Source organism: Macaca thibetana, chromosome 6 (assembly GCF_024542745.1).
Source record: "Macaca thibetana thibetana isolate TM-01 chromosome 6, ASM2454274v1, whole genome shotgun sequence".
Classification (NCBI taxonomy): domain Eukaryota; kingdom Metazoa; phylum Chordata; class Mammalia; order Primates; family Cercopithecidae; genus Macaca; species Macaca thibetana.
Window position 1 is genome coordinate 133,630,186 of NC_065583.1, and position 14,616 is coordinate 133,644,801.

The 14,616-nt window shown below is 45.8% G+C and overlaps 1 protein-coding gene across 15 annotated transcripts in view; it reads left to right on the forward strand.

The window, feature by feature from the left end:
* Positions 1-14,616, forward strand: part of SUB1 (SUB1 regulator of transcription) — a 731,929-nt gene that overhangs the window by 458,472 nt on the left and 258,841 nt on the right. The window contains exon 1 of one of the 15 annotated variants that reach the window (XM_050793886.1): positions 4,413-4,416. The exons of the other annotated variants lie outside the window; for them this stretch is intronic. The gene's annotated coding sequence lies outside the window, so the exon portion shown is untranslated. Of the gene's footprint in view, positions 1-4,412; positions 4,417-14,616 lie in introns of those variants that run through there. 15 annotated transcript variants of the gene reach the window in all.

Here is a 14,616-nt window from a genome sequence, read left to right on the forward strand (position 1 = left end):
GAACATCACACACAGGGGCCTATCATGGGGAGGGGGGAGGGGGGAGGGATTGCATTGGGAGTTATACCTGATGTAAATGATGAGTTGATGGGTGCAACACACCAACATGGCACAAGTATACATATGTAACAAACCTGCACATTATGCACATGTACACTACAACTTAAAGTATAATAAAAAAAAAAAAAAAAGAAACCATAAACATCAGTTTTATAGGACATTTGGGCCAGTTTCAGAAGCAGAGCATCCCTTACCAGACACCAAATCTGCTGGCACCTTGATCATGGAGTTTCAGCTTCCAACACAACGTGAAATAAATTTCTTTTCTTTTCTTTTGTTTTTTGAGACGGAGTCTCTCTCTGTCCCAGGCTGGAGGGCTGTGGCGCCATCTCAGCTCACTGCAACCTTTGCCTCCAGGGTTCAAGCTATTCTCCTGCCTCAGCCTTCCGAGTAGCTGGGACTACAGGTGCCCACCACCACACCCAGCTAATTTTTGTATTTTTAGTAGAGAGAGGGTTTCACCATGTTGGCCAGGATGGTCTCAAACTCCTGACCTCAAGTGATCCACCCACCTAGGCCTCCCAAAGTGCTGGTTTTATAGGCGTGAGCCACTGCGCCCAGCCAATAAATTTCTAATATTTATAAATTCCCGGTCAAAGGCATTTTGGTAGAGCAGTAGGAATGGACTAAGGCATGCTTGTGAGGGCTCCACCCTGAGCCTGTGCCCATGGACATAGGTGAGGACAGGCATTTCTGTTTTTGTGCCCAAATGTTGCATTTCCCAAGATCACCCTGGCCCGCCATGCCCACGTCCTGTGCCTATAAAGGCCCCAAGACCCTAGTGAGCTTGCACATAAGTGGATGGACATCGGCCGGGCTTGGCAGCTCACACCCGTAATCCTAGCACTTTGGGAAGCCAAGGCAGCCGGATCACAAGGTCAGGAGATCCGACCGGCCTGGCCAATATGGTGAAACCTCAGCTCTACTAAAAATACAAAAAAATTAGCCAGGCGTGGTGGCAGGCGCCCATAGTCCCAGCTACTCGGGAGGCTGAGGCAGGAGAATGGTGTGAACGCGGGAGGCGGAGGTTTCAGTGAGCCAAGATCGGGCCACTGCCCTCCAGCCTGAACCACAGAGTGAGACTCTTGTCTTTAAAAAAAAAAAAAAAAGTGGCTGGACATCGAGAGGAACACACCAGTGGAAGAAAACACAAGCGGCTGGACGCTGAGAGGAACGCATCCGCCTAAGAGCACACCGACAGACGCCGGCAAGCCAGCAAGCCAGCAACCCGCATGACGCGGGGTTTGACAGGGGCGGTCAGAGGACAGCCCAGGCCACTGAGTGGCCAGACTCCACGGAAAACCACCTTCCCACTCCATCCCCTTCTGGCTCCCCCGTCTTCTGAGAGCTATTTCCACTCAATAAAACCTTGCGCTCATTCTCAAAGCCTACCTGTGATCTGATTCTTCCGGTACACCAAGGCAAGAAACCCTGAGATACAGAAAGCCGTCTGTCCTTGCGATAAGGCAGGGGGTCTAACTGAGCTGACTTAGCCACTTATGGACGGCTAAACTAAAGGAGCACCCTGTAACACATGCCCACCAGGGCTTCAGGAGCTGTAAGCATTCACCCCTAGGCACTGTCGCGGGGTCGGAGCCCCATAGCCTGCCTATCTGCATGCTCCCCCTAGGGGTTTGAGCAGTGGGGCACCAAAGAGACCAGCCACACCCCCATCGCATGTACTTCGAGGGAGACAAGGGAACTTTTCCATTTCACTTCCAGAATCAGTTTTGATGCAGTAATGAAAACCCATGCTTTTTTTGTTGTTGTTTGTTTGTTTTTCTTTTTTGAGACGGAGAGTTGCTCTGTCGCCCAGGCTGGAGTGCAGCAGCGCGATCTCAATCTCGGCTCACTACTACCTCTGCCTCCAGGGTTTAAGCCATTCCCCTGCCTCAGCCTCCCGAGTAGCCAAGATTACAGGCATGCGCCACTACGCCCCCCCAATTTTTGTATTTTTGGTAGAGATGGGGTTTCACCACATTGTCCAAGCTGGTCTTGAACTCCTGACGTCAGGTGTTCCACCCTCTTCAGCCTCCCAAGGTGCTGGGATTACAGGTATGAGCCACCACGCCTGCCTCGCACACTTTCTTTAAAGAGCAGAAAGGGAATGAGTACAGAGGACAAGCTAAAATCTGCTTCCATCTTGCTTTTTAAAATTTATTTATTTATTTAATTATTTATTTTCCATCTTGCTTTTAAGGTTCTCCAACTATCAGCATATTTTTACTTGGTCTTTAGAGTGTGAGGTCAAATCTCCTTCGGAGAGTCTCCAAACTGATTGACAAATTCCTGTATGCTGAGGTCAAATAATTTTCCATCTATTCACAAACACAGATGGAAGCCCCTAGATTTTGAAATAATTTACTTTACACAAAATACTTCATGAACATTTCTTTCTCCTAATGCTTACCTAAGCTTTCTTGGAGAATTATAAATAGGAGCAAATCTTAGCTCACGTAGAAATGTATGCCAGACCAAAGGCAGCCCCATTTCTTCCCATGGACAACTAACACTGACAGGCAACAGCACACTCCCAGCTGTGGGGGAGCGCATTGTACTGTGGCAGATGGTTGAAGCGTAGCCAGTTGCATTTCCTCCTATTGGGAGTCACTTGAAGCAGCCTTTTTGTGTCTTACTCATATGTATCTAACAGGTGCCTAGCACATAGCAGGAATTTAATAAATATTTTCACCTGAGTGAGTGAAATGGCATTCACTAGATGAAAAGCAGAGAGGTCAGTGACTGACTCAGCACAGAAGCAAGAATTAAAACTCTAGGTGGGTGCAGTGGCTCACGCCTGTAATCCCAGCACTTTGGGAGACGGAGGCAGGTGGATCACCTGAGGTCGGCAGTTCAAGACCAGCCTGACTAACATGGAGAAACCCTGTCTCTACTAGAAACACAAAAATTAGCTGGGCGTGGTGGCTCATGCCTGTAATCCCAGCTACTCAGGAGGCTGAGGCAGGAGAATTGCTTGAACTTGGGAGGTGGAGGTTGTGGTGAGCCGAGATTGTGCCATTGCACTCCAGCCTGGGCAACAAGAGCGAAACTCCATCTCAAAAAAAAAAAAAGAAAAGAAAAGAAAAGAAAAAAAACCCAGAAACCAAAACTCTAGCACCCTGGTTAGACCTGCAGTTTTCTTTTCTTTTAATTTTTATAGAGACAGGGTTTTAGCATGTTGGCCAGGCTGGTCTCAAACTCCTAGGCCCAAGCAATCTGTTGATCTTGGCTTCCCAAAGTGTAGAGATCACAGGCGTGAGCCACTGCATGGGACCTCCTGCCTGCACTTTTTTTTTTTTTTTTTTTTTTTTTTGAGGCGGAGTCTTGCTCTGTCACCCAGGCTGGAGTGCAGTGGCACGATCTCGGCTCACTGCAAGCTCCGCCTCCCGGGTTCCCGCCATTCTCCTGCCTCAGCCTCCCGAGTAGCTGGGACTACAGGCGCCGCCACCACGCCCGGCTAATTTTTTTGTATTTTTAGTGGAGACGGGGTTTCATTGTGTTAGCCAGGATGGTCTCGATCTCCTGACCTCGTGATCCGCCCGTCTCGGCCTCCCAAAGTGCTGGGATTACAGGCTTGAGCCACCGCGCCCGGCCCTGCCTGCACTTTTAAGTGGATACAAACTAGGACCTGTTTTTATGTATATATAATTTGTGTATATATTCAAGGACTAAAATGCCTCTTGCCAAAATTCACCTTTAGCAAATGGTGTGGTGTCTGCAGACTTCTCTCTTCTTTCACTGGAACTAGAAAATTTCTTAGTCTCTTGCTGCAACAAAGGGTCTTTCAGCCTTCCTCTGAAAATGGAAAGGAGCAGACCTGGATGAAAAAGCATTTGGATTATTCTTAATCTTGTGGTGTCGTAATATGAGGGCCTGCTGGGAAGACTTTGTGGTGATTTATTTATTTTTGTTTGTTTTTATTTTTTTTGCTATTTCACAAAACACACAACCTAAGCTGGTCACATGGTCGGCGACTTGAGGAGCCTACTCTTTGTGATCTGTATTCTGCCTTCTTCAAAGCACCAGTTAATGACCTGGTTGGTTTATTCATTAAGTAGGGGTTACCAGTGGTCACTGTGACTCACCTCTTAGCCTCTCCTAATAAGACTGGAAGTTTTCAAGAGCAGGTATGGTCTCCTTTATCACGAGCACCTAACCAACCACTGACACTAAAATATTAAGTGAGCCCTCAGTGAGGACTGGAGAAATGAGGACTCTCATCCATTAGGGTGTGAGTGTCAACTGACGGGGCAAGAGGAAAGGTAGTTTTGCAATGTCCATCAAAAATTATCTCACGGCCCAGAGCAGTGGCTCATGCCTGTAATACCAGCACTTTGGGAAGCCAAGGTTGGGGGGAACACTTGAGGTGAGGAGTTTGAGACCAGCCTGGACAACATAAAAATTAGCCAGGTGTGGTGGCGTGTGCCTGTAATCCCAGGTATTTGGGAGGCTGAGGCAGGAGAATCGCTTGAACCCAGGAGGCTGAGGTTGTAGTGAGCTGAGATTGGGCCACTGCACTCCAGCCTGGGCGACAGAGCAAGACTCTGTCTCAAAATAAATAAATAAATAAATAAATCATCTCAGGGTTTTGACTTCTGAAAGTTTAGCCTACAGATATACCTGTGTAAAGGCTGTAAAGTTTCATGGTTGAAGGCAGATATTCTGGATTCAGATTGCCCAGGTTCAAGTCCTGCCTCCATCAATTACTAGATATGTGACCCTTAATGATGCATTTATCTTCTTGGACCTCAATTTTCTCACCTATAAAAATGATGGTTGTGAGGATGATAACAGCAACTACCTCACAGGACTGAATGAGTTAATAAGTATAAAGTATTTAGAGTGTTGACTATATGATATGAGAGCCAAGATATAGTGAGTGATTAAAGCAAGGTGCAGAGCAGTATGCGTTTGTAAAAACGGGTAGATTATAGACTACATGTCTATCTCGTTTTTCTTTTTTGTTTTTTTTTGTTTTTGTTTTTGTTTTTGTTTTTTGAGACGGAGTCTCGCTCTGTAGCTCAGGCTGGAGTGCAGTGGCCGGATCTCAGCTCACTGCAAGCTCCGCCTCCCGGGTTTACGCCATTCTCCTGCCTCAGCCTCCCGAGTAGCTGGGACTACAGGCGCCCGCCACCTCGCCCGGCTAGTTTTTTGTATTTCTTAGTAGAGACGGGGTTTCACCGTGTTATCCAGGATGGTCTCGATCTCCTGACCTCGTGATCCACCCGTCTCGGCCTCCCAAAGTGCTGGGATTACAGGCTTGAGCCACCGCGCCCGGCCCCTTGTTTGTTTTTTTTTGAGACAGAGTCTCACTCTGTTGCCCAGGTTGGAGTGCAATGGCACGATCTTGGCTCACTGCAACCTTCACCTACCAGGTTCAAATGATTCTCCTGTCTCAACCTTCCAAGTAGCTGGGATTACGGCACTTACCACCACACCTGGCTAATTTTTGTATTTTTCAGTAGAGACGGGGTTTCACCATGTTGGCCAGGCTAGTCTCGAACTCCTGACCTCAGGTGATCCTCCCACCTCGGCCTCCCACAGTGGTACCTATCTCTTCATATTTGCATAGAACTTCTTTGGATAGATGCAAAGGGAACTATGACATTCACTGCTTTTAGAAAGGGAAACTGGGCCAGCCCCGGTGGCTCACGCCTGTAGTCCCAGCACTTTGGGAGGCTGAGGTGGGTGGATGGCTTGAGCTCAGAAGTTCAAGACGAGGCCAGGCGCGGTGGCTCACACCTGTAATCCCAGCACTTTGGGAGGCCGAGGCAGGTAGAACATAAGGTCAGGAGATCGAGACCATCCTGGCTAACACGGTGAAACCCCGTCTCCACTACAAATAGAAAATATTAGCCGGGTGTGGTAGCGGGCGCCTGTAGTCCCAGCTACTCGGAAGGCTGAGACAGGAGAACAGTGTGAACCCAGAAGGTGGAGGTTGCAGAGAGCCGAGATTGCACCACTGCACTCCAGCCTGAGAGACAGAGTGAGACTCCGTCTAAAAAAACAAACAAAGAAGTTCAAGACCAGTCTGGCCAACATTGTGAAACCCTGTCTCTACAAAAAATACAAAAATTAGCCTGGCATGGTGGCACATGCTTGTAGTCTTAGCTACTTGGGAGGCTGGGGTGGGAGGACTGCTTGAGCCCAGGAGGTGGAGGTTGCAATGAGCTTAGATCACACTATTGCACTCTAGCCTGGGTGACAGAGTGAGCCTCTCTCTCAAAACAAACAAACAAAGGAAACTGGATGTTTGGAGAAATTATTGGAAAAGAAAATGTATGCCCTTTTTTAACTTTTGGATTTTGAGCCATGAGAATTATTAGCTAGCCCCAACAATAAATAAATAAATATTTTTTTGCTGTCTCAATGTAGCTTTTTTAAACTGAGGTAAAAATTGTGTAAGATAATATTAGCCATTTTATAGTTGGAATTAAAATAATCTAAATTTTAACATAAAAACAAGAGCCTTTACCAAGAACTTTACCATTTTCTGTTTCTGCCTGTCTTGGTGTGGGTCACCAAGTCATCCCATCAAAAAGGTCTACTCCCAGTGCTACCAGCTCTTTTAATATCTTCGTTAGAGACTGCTGGAAATGCTCTAGAGTTAGACTCTTTCTGAATTCTTTTTTTTTTTTTTTTTTAAGATGGAATCTCGCTCTGTTGCCCAGGCTGGAGTGTAGTGGCATGATCTCGGCTCACTGCAACCTCCGCCTCTCAGGTTTAAGTGATCCTCCCACCTCAGCCTCCCAAGTAGCTGGGATTACAGACGTGCACCACCACACCTGGCTAATTTTTGTATTTTTAGCAGACACAGGGTTTTACTATGTTGGCCAGGCTGGTCTCGAACTCCTGGCCTCAAGTAACCCACCCGCCTTGGCCTCCCAAAGTGCTGGGATTACAGGTGTGAGCCACCGTGTCCAGCCCTCTTTCCAATTTTTTTTTTTTTAATTGAGACAGTCTTGTCGCTCAGGCGGGAGTGCAGTGGCATGATCTCAGCTCACTGCAACCTCTGCCTCCCTGGTTCAAGTGATTCTCCTGCCTCAGCCTCCCGAGTAGCCGGGATTACAGGCACCCACCATCATGCCCAACTAATTTTTGTATTTTTGTAGAGACGGGGTTTTACCATGTTGGCCAGGCTGGTCTTGAACTCCTGACCTCAGGTGATCCGCCCGCCTCGGCCTCCCAAAGTGCTGGGATTACAGGCCTGAGCCACCATGCTTGGCCTCCTTCTGAATTCTTAAGCATCTAGAATCTGTTTGCTATCTTAGCCTGTCCACGTGAATATGTCTCTGGTTGACTGGAATAGGTCCGTATCTTTTCTTCTTGAGAGCTACTGTGAGCTCCTCACAGTCAAAGGCCCCTCCTGTGCTCCCTGATATGCCTGTTCCCAAAGTGCTGTCCTCAGTGCTTTGTGTAGATCAGCAGATGGACAGAAAAGCCTTCAGGACTTGACTAACCATGGAAGCCGCCGGGATGAGGACATTGTGCCCTCTACAGGACGATTTCAAAAGTGGGGACAAGGGAGGTATTCTCAGCACAGACTGGCAAATTCTCCCATGTAGCTGCACAGGATAAAGGAAAATGACAAAGGAGGCTGGGCCCGGTGCTTCCCTGCCCTCTGTCGCCAGGCCTCCTCTGGGCCCACAACCACGAGGCATGGAGTAGAAGCTCGGCCTGAGCCAGCTGCGGGCCGCCCTGGGGGCTATAGAACTGTACACTCCCAGGGCTGAGAGAAAACTCATTTTGAAGGCTGGGTCACAGGGCCTGGAGAAGTAAAACAACTCGCCCAGGATCACAGTGCTGGTCAGTGCCACCCTGACACTTACTCTGACCATGTGACTTCTGAACTCTGATTCTAAGCCAAGTGGTCTGATGCAGGCAACTGAATGCGGTTATTTCTGAGCTTTTTCTTTGTCAATCCAGGCCTTATGAACCAGTTCATTTCCAGCTCCTCTCTTCTCTCTGTTTTCCTCCCTCTCCCCTCTGGGCTGAACTGAAGGCTCTAGGAGTGCACAGAGCCTCTATCTGAGGTGGGATGGGTGGGGTTGCCCATCTCCCTGACTTGGGTCCCAGGGCTGGGCTTGTCTGTGCCTTGGCAGGGAAGGTGCTTGGCTCAGAGGGTGCTAACTCGGGTCTGCCGTCACTCCTTCCTGCTCCTGTGCAGCTCGCTGGCTCGGTGATTCCTCAGAGATGCAGCTAAGTCCTTTCTCACCCTTTGGCTGGCTTATGCCATGTCCTTGAACTGGTGTGCCCATTTCCTTTGCAGGGCGGCCTCCCAGTCACAACTTGGCTCTCTCTCCTAATTACTTGCTGTGTCTTACTTGAGGGCCGTGGAAAACTTGGAAGACATAGAGACAAGCTCTGCAGCACCTGGAAAGGCCATGGCTCCATTTCAACCACTCTATACCATGCGTGTGCATGTGTGCACGTGTGTGCGTGTGTGTGTGTGCATGCAAGTATGTGTGTGTGTGCGTATGTGGCAGGGTCGAGGGAGTTGGTCAGCAGGTCCACCAGCTACAAAACTGGCAGACAGAGGTGCGGGACTCAGGCCCATTCTTCTCTCATATCCCCCAAATGATAGGCAAACTGTGGGGAGGCGGTAAGTGCAACGACACCACGTCCTTCTCCCTCTGCTCCTTCCAGACCTGCCTCTCTGCTGGCTCAGAGCCCTCATGGCGCGTGTATGTGTATGTGTGCGCGGTCATGTTGGGAGGGAAGGAGAGTTGGGCTGTGGGCGAGGGAAGTAGCAGCCAGAAAAACCTGTTGTGCTCCCCGTTTAAATTTCTCTTGACTCATTCCAGGATAATAGAGGTCAAGTACAGGCATCTGACTTAGGGATGATCTCCATCCAGGAGGGAGGAATGAAGAAGCTCGTTGATGTCTCAAATTACTAAGATTGACACAATTAAATGCTTTACATGTCATTCAATCAAAGAAAGGCTGTGCATCACAAATAAACACAATCTGTTCTTCCTTCTGGATTTTACCTGAAATGAAAGCATTACGTTTAGATCTGAGAATTTCTGGTTGGGCTGAGCTGATCAGGGAAAGGTGAGAACCACCAGGCTGTCTGTTCTTCAGGTTGAAGGAAGATGACACTGAGACAATCTTCTCTTCCTTCCAAGTTTTGTTCAGGGCTGAATAGGGTGTGAACATCTGGAAGAACAATGAGAGGACACCTCTTTTCCACAGAGGAGGGCTGCTGGGGTTTGGAGCCTAATGATCTTAGAAAGAAGGAAGCTGTTGCTGACTTAGGGGCTGGGAAAACCTTCTCAAATAAAAACAGGCCAGGCGTGCCTCCCTGCTGGGATATTTGATCTTTGCTCCAAGTGCAGTCAGACCTGTTTTGAGCTTGGCTAACCGTTCCCACTCACTGAAGAGCTGAAAGGCTTATTGTTCAGGTGGCTGTAAAAGAACCCAGAGGTTGTGAAAGGCCCACTGTTTAATATTTGAAAAGGTCATCTGTCTCAGGGTTAAAATGTAATCAAACACATTTTTAAAAAATCCTTTTTGTCCAAAGGTAAAAAAGAGAACATAAGGAATAGAAATTGTTAAGCTGCAAAGAAACATCTCCGTATTTTACAGAGTAACTTTTCTGCTCGGGCATTGTTCATGATCAGCCATTTCCCTGTCCCCCTACCTCCCTCCAGAACACTGGAGTCTATTCACCATTCATTCACCTGGCCTCTGGAATGGCTTCTGAGAGCGGCCAAGTACAGCACCAAACAAGGCAACCTCAGATGCTGCAAATGTCTTACACACGTTTAAGTTGTCTGAAAAGAAGTTTTATGGCTTAGCTGAACTGGGAGTCCAGAAAGGGGGCAGGGCGGTGGGGAGTCCATTTATTTTCTCACCTCACATGAGATGACATCAACTGAAAAGAAAATAACGAGAGAAACTCAGTTTGGAACCACAAAAGGGCAGAGAAGTAATCCATTCATTTTAGAAAGCTCTGTTCTACTTTTTTACTGGTCTCTTCATGTCACCAGGACCTTTCCCCATCCCAAAGGAAAGACCCTGTCACACTCGGTCAGAGAAGAAGCATCTCACAAAGGTCTGTGAGGCTGAACTCGGAGAGAAAGCAGGACATGCACATATATGGGGAGGTGAGAGCAAGGACTTTGCTCGGGAGATTACTGTTGGTTATAACACAGGGAGAAGTCAAAGACAAGACGAGAAGGACAGGTTGGAGCCACAGTTGATGGGGCTTTGAATACCATGCTAAAAAATTTGCAATTTGTCCTTAGGATATTTTTTACACCTTTTAAATTTAAATTTTATTTTATATTTTATTTTGAGACAATGTCTCACTATGTTGCCCAGGCTGGTCTTGAACTCCTGGCCTCAAGCCATCCTCCTGCCTAAGCCTTCCGAGTGGATGGGCCTTATAGGCATGCACTACCATGCCAAGCTTACAGCTTAAAAAAAAAGAGAATTATTAAGTTGTCATTATTTAAGAATTATTAAGTAATTAATTCACTATTAAGTAGGAAAAATAATCACAGAAATACTAGAAACTAGAAATTAGCAATTTTAATCAAATAGAAATCAAAACCCCAAACAAAACAAGCCATAATCATACTACACAGGGTAACCACGAGAATATTTTGGGGAAAAGTGGTCTATATGTATATTCATATCTATTCAAACAAAAAAGAATAATGATTTACACCTGCTTATTTGTTTGTTTTGAGATGGAGTCTGGCTCTGTCGCCCAGGCTGGCGTGCGCTGGTGCGAACTTGGCTCACTGAAACCTCTGCCTCCCAGGTTCAAGCAATTCTCCTGCCTCAGCCTCCTGAGTAGCTGGAATTACAGGCATATGCCACCACACCCGGCTAATTTTTTTATTTTTAATAGAGACAGGGTTTTGCCATGTTGGCCAGGCTGATCTTAAACTCCTGATCTCAAGCAATCCACCCACTTTGACCTCTCAAAGTATTGGGATTACAGGCGTGAGCCACCGCGCCCAGCCTATACCTGGTTTTATGACCTCACTTTTTTTCATCAAACATTATAAAGTAGATTTCTTCATGTGTTTTTCTCCTACATGGTTATTTTGTCTTTTCCTGACCTCACGTTCCTGAGGAGTTGACACCTCTCATGAGTAACAGGGGTTGAAAAAGGAGTGATATTTAAAAATGAGACACTCCTCTTTAATTAATTAATTAATATATACACAGGGCCTCACTCTGTCACCCAGGCTGGAGTGCAGTGGTACAATCATGACTCACTGCAGCCCCGACCTCTCAGGCTCAAGGGATCCTCACACCTCAGTCCCCCAGTAATTAGGACTACACGATCATACCACCATGCCCAGATAACTTTTAAAATTTTTTGCAGAGATGACATCTCACTGTGTCCCCAGGCTGGTCTCGAACTCCTGGGCTCAAGTGATCCTCCCTTAGTCTCCCAAAGTGCTGGGATTACAAGTGTGAGCCACCACACCCAGCCAGCACTCCCCTTTTGACTTACTGGTCTATATATTAATTTAGACGGTTGGGCTGTATTTCATTTAAGTCCTTATGGGACAATTTCAATTGTTGTTAATGCTGCACACTTGCCAATAATGCTTCAGTAAATATATAGGAATGTATAATTCTGTACACTGTTAAAAGAAAAACTTCAGCGGAATTAAATTTAAAAGAGTTTAATTGAGCAACAAACAATTTGCAAATTGGGCAGCTCCCAGAATTACAGTAGATTCAGAGAGACTCCAGCACAGCCAAGTGGTGGGAAAAGATTGATAGACAATAAAAGGGAAATGACATACGCGAATGGGAAGTGAAGGACAGAAACAGCTGGACTGGGCCAGGCGCGGGGCCTCAGCACTTTGGGAGGCCTGTAATCCTGTAATCCCAGCACTTTGGGAGGCCAAGGCAGGTGGATCACAAGGTCAGGAGATTGAGACCATCCTGGCTAACACGGTGAAACCCCGTCTCTACTAAATATACAAAAAATTAGCCGGCCATGGTGGCGGGCACCTGTAGTCCCAGCTACTCGGGAGGCTGAGGCAGGAGAACGGTGTGAACCTGGGAGGCAGAGCTTGCAGTGAGCAGAGATTGTGCCACTGCACTCCAGCCTCGGCGACAGAGCAAGACTCTATCAAAAAAAAAAAAAAAAAAAAAAAAAGCAGCAGCTGGAATGGTTACAGGTTGGCGTTTGTCTTATTTGAACACAGTTTGAACATGCAGCAGTCTATGAGGGGTTGAAGTGTGGCCACTGGAATTGGCCAAGACTCAGCTACTGTTACAAGCACTCATGCTCCTGAATTAGATTTTCAATCTTGTCTATCTATTAAGCTAGGTAACAGTACGTCTGCAAGGACTCAAATATAGAAGTATGGAGTGCTTCTCAGGTCATATTTAGTTTGCTTTAACAATTCCCTCCTTTTGGTCATTTTCTCAATTTTAAGAGTATGACTAAAACTTTAGTCATTGATATCACTATCACCATCGTGAATGTATTTATTTTATTTTGAAACCCACTGGGAAAGAGAACAGTGAATTTTGCAAAGGTAGGAGCAAGGACTGAGTAGAGGGTACCTCCTTATGTTGAAAATTCCTGTTTTTAGAAGAAAAACAAAACCTGGTGTGTTCTGGTTTAGTGTTTATGTGTTTCCTTAAAATTTTAGTTTGAGTATGTCACATTTAGCATAAGTGACTCCATTTTTGTTTAGTTTGGTCTGTTTGGGGTCTAGTATATGAGTTCAGTCCAAAACAATGGCCTCCCATAATTTTGTTTAAAAATTCCCCCTTTTTGGTCAGGTTCTCACTTAGGTGAGAGTGTGACCACAATTTAGGGCCTCAGTGTCACTCTCAGTTACTACCATTTTGCGTTTCTGATCTCAGTATGTCATTCATAGGTTACAGTGTCCTCATGGCCACTTCTTTCAGTTTTTGTCATTCCAGTTGAAGAGAGACTATTTGACATTTTAGAGATGGCTGTATGTAAACATTTAAAACCTTTGAGAGAATACAATCTACCAGGGAGACTATTATTATGACTACTGGGAGGATAATACCAAAAGTTTGGAGTATGTTCTTTATTCAGGGTCTCTATAAATGAAACCAGCTAAAATCAAATAGATCAAAGAATGAGTTACATGAAGAGTCTACTCATCTAAGTGGTCTTTTCATTAATTCCCTACAACTGAATTTTGATAATTTACATTTAATGTATTTCTGTATAGTCCACAAGTGCCAGTAGCCATACAGATACTTTCCTGTTTAGTCAGTTCTACAATTTAGTATAACTTTTACAAGAGAGTTTAAACTCTGTTGGGTAACTATACTCTTTACAGTAGAACTCGTTATAGAGCCTATCATAAGGGATAGATTTCTAATCATTGTTTCTTTTATTCCAAACCATGGAAAAAAAACCTAACAAATGTTGTATTTTTAGAAGAGTGAAGGCCTCTTGGTAATGTTATCTTTAACCCATGATATGGATTAACAGGAGTGAATCAATGTTCTGTTTCTGACTGATAATGAGGCAACATATGTACCATTAAAGTTTTTCACCTACCCTTGGGTCTTTTTTTTTTTTTTTTTTTTTTTTTGAGACGGAGTCTTGCTCTGTAGCCCGGGCTGGAGTGCAGTGGCCAGATCTCAGCTCACTGCAAGCTCCGCCTCCCGGGTTTATGCCATTCTCCTGCCTCAGCCTCCCAAGTAGCTGGGACTACAGGCACCCACCACCTCGCCTGGCTAGTTTTTTGTAGTTTTAGTAGAGACGGGGTTTCACCGTGTTAGCCAGGATGGTCTCGATCTCCTGACCTCGTGATCCGCCCGTCTCGGCCTCCCAAAGTGCTGGGATTACAGGCTTGAGCCACCATGCCCGGCCATACCTTGGGTCTTTATCTTTTATCTACCAAGGTATAAGGTTATCTGTATATAAGGCTGGCTGTAAAATCATTTACAAATAAATGTATATCCCGTAAGTGTGCATAACAGACCCCCTTTTCATTTCTATTGTTCACAGAGGCATAAACAAGGAAAAAGTATTCAAAGATAAGAGTCTCATGATAGTAGAAGTCTTGATCTGTGATCTTGGGAAACGTTGTTTACATCAAGGATTTCATCTTTTTCTGGGGAGAAATTTCCCTGGTTAGTTTTACCTTCAGGGTTCTAATGAGTGTACAGTTCTGAGAGTGTGGAGGAACTCTTCTCAGTTGTGAGATTATAAACTCAAAGTTCAAGGTCTTGAAGTTTTGTTGCAGTGTAGATGGTGTCAATGAAAAGAGTCTAACTCTGTAAAATATTTGAAAAGATTTATTCTGAGCCAAATATGAGTGACCATGGCCTGTGCACAGCCTTCAGGAGGTCCTGAGAACATGTGCCCAAGGTGGTCGGGGAGCAGCTTGGTTTCATACATTTTAGGGAGGCATGAGACATCAATTAAATACATTTAAGAAATACATTGGTTTGATCCAGAAAGGTGGGACAACTCAAAGCGGGGGGCTTCCAGGCTATAGGTAAATTTAAACATTTTCTGGTTAACAATTGGTTGAGTTTGTCTAAAGACCTAGGATCAGTAGAAAAGAAATGTTCAGGTTA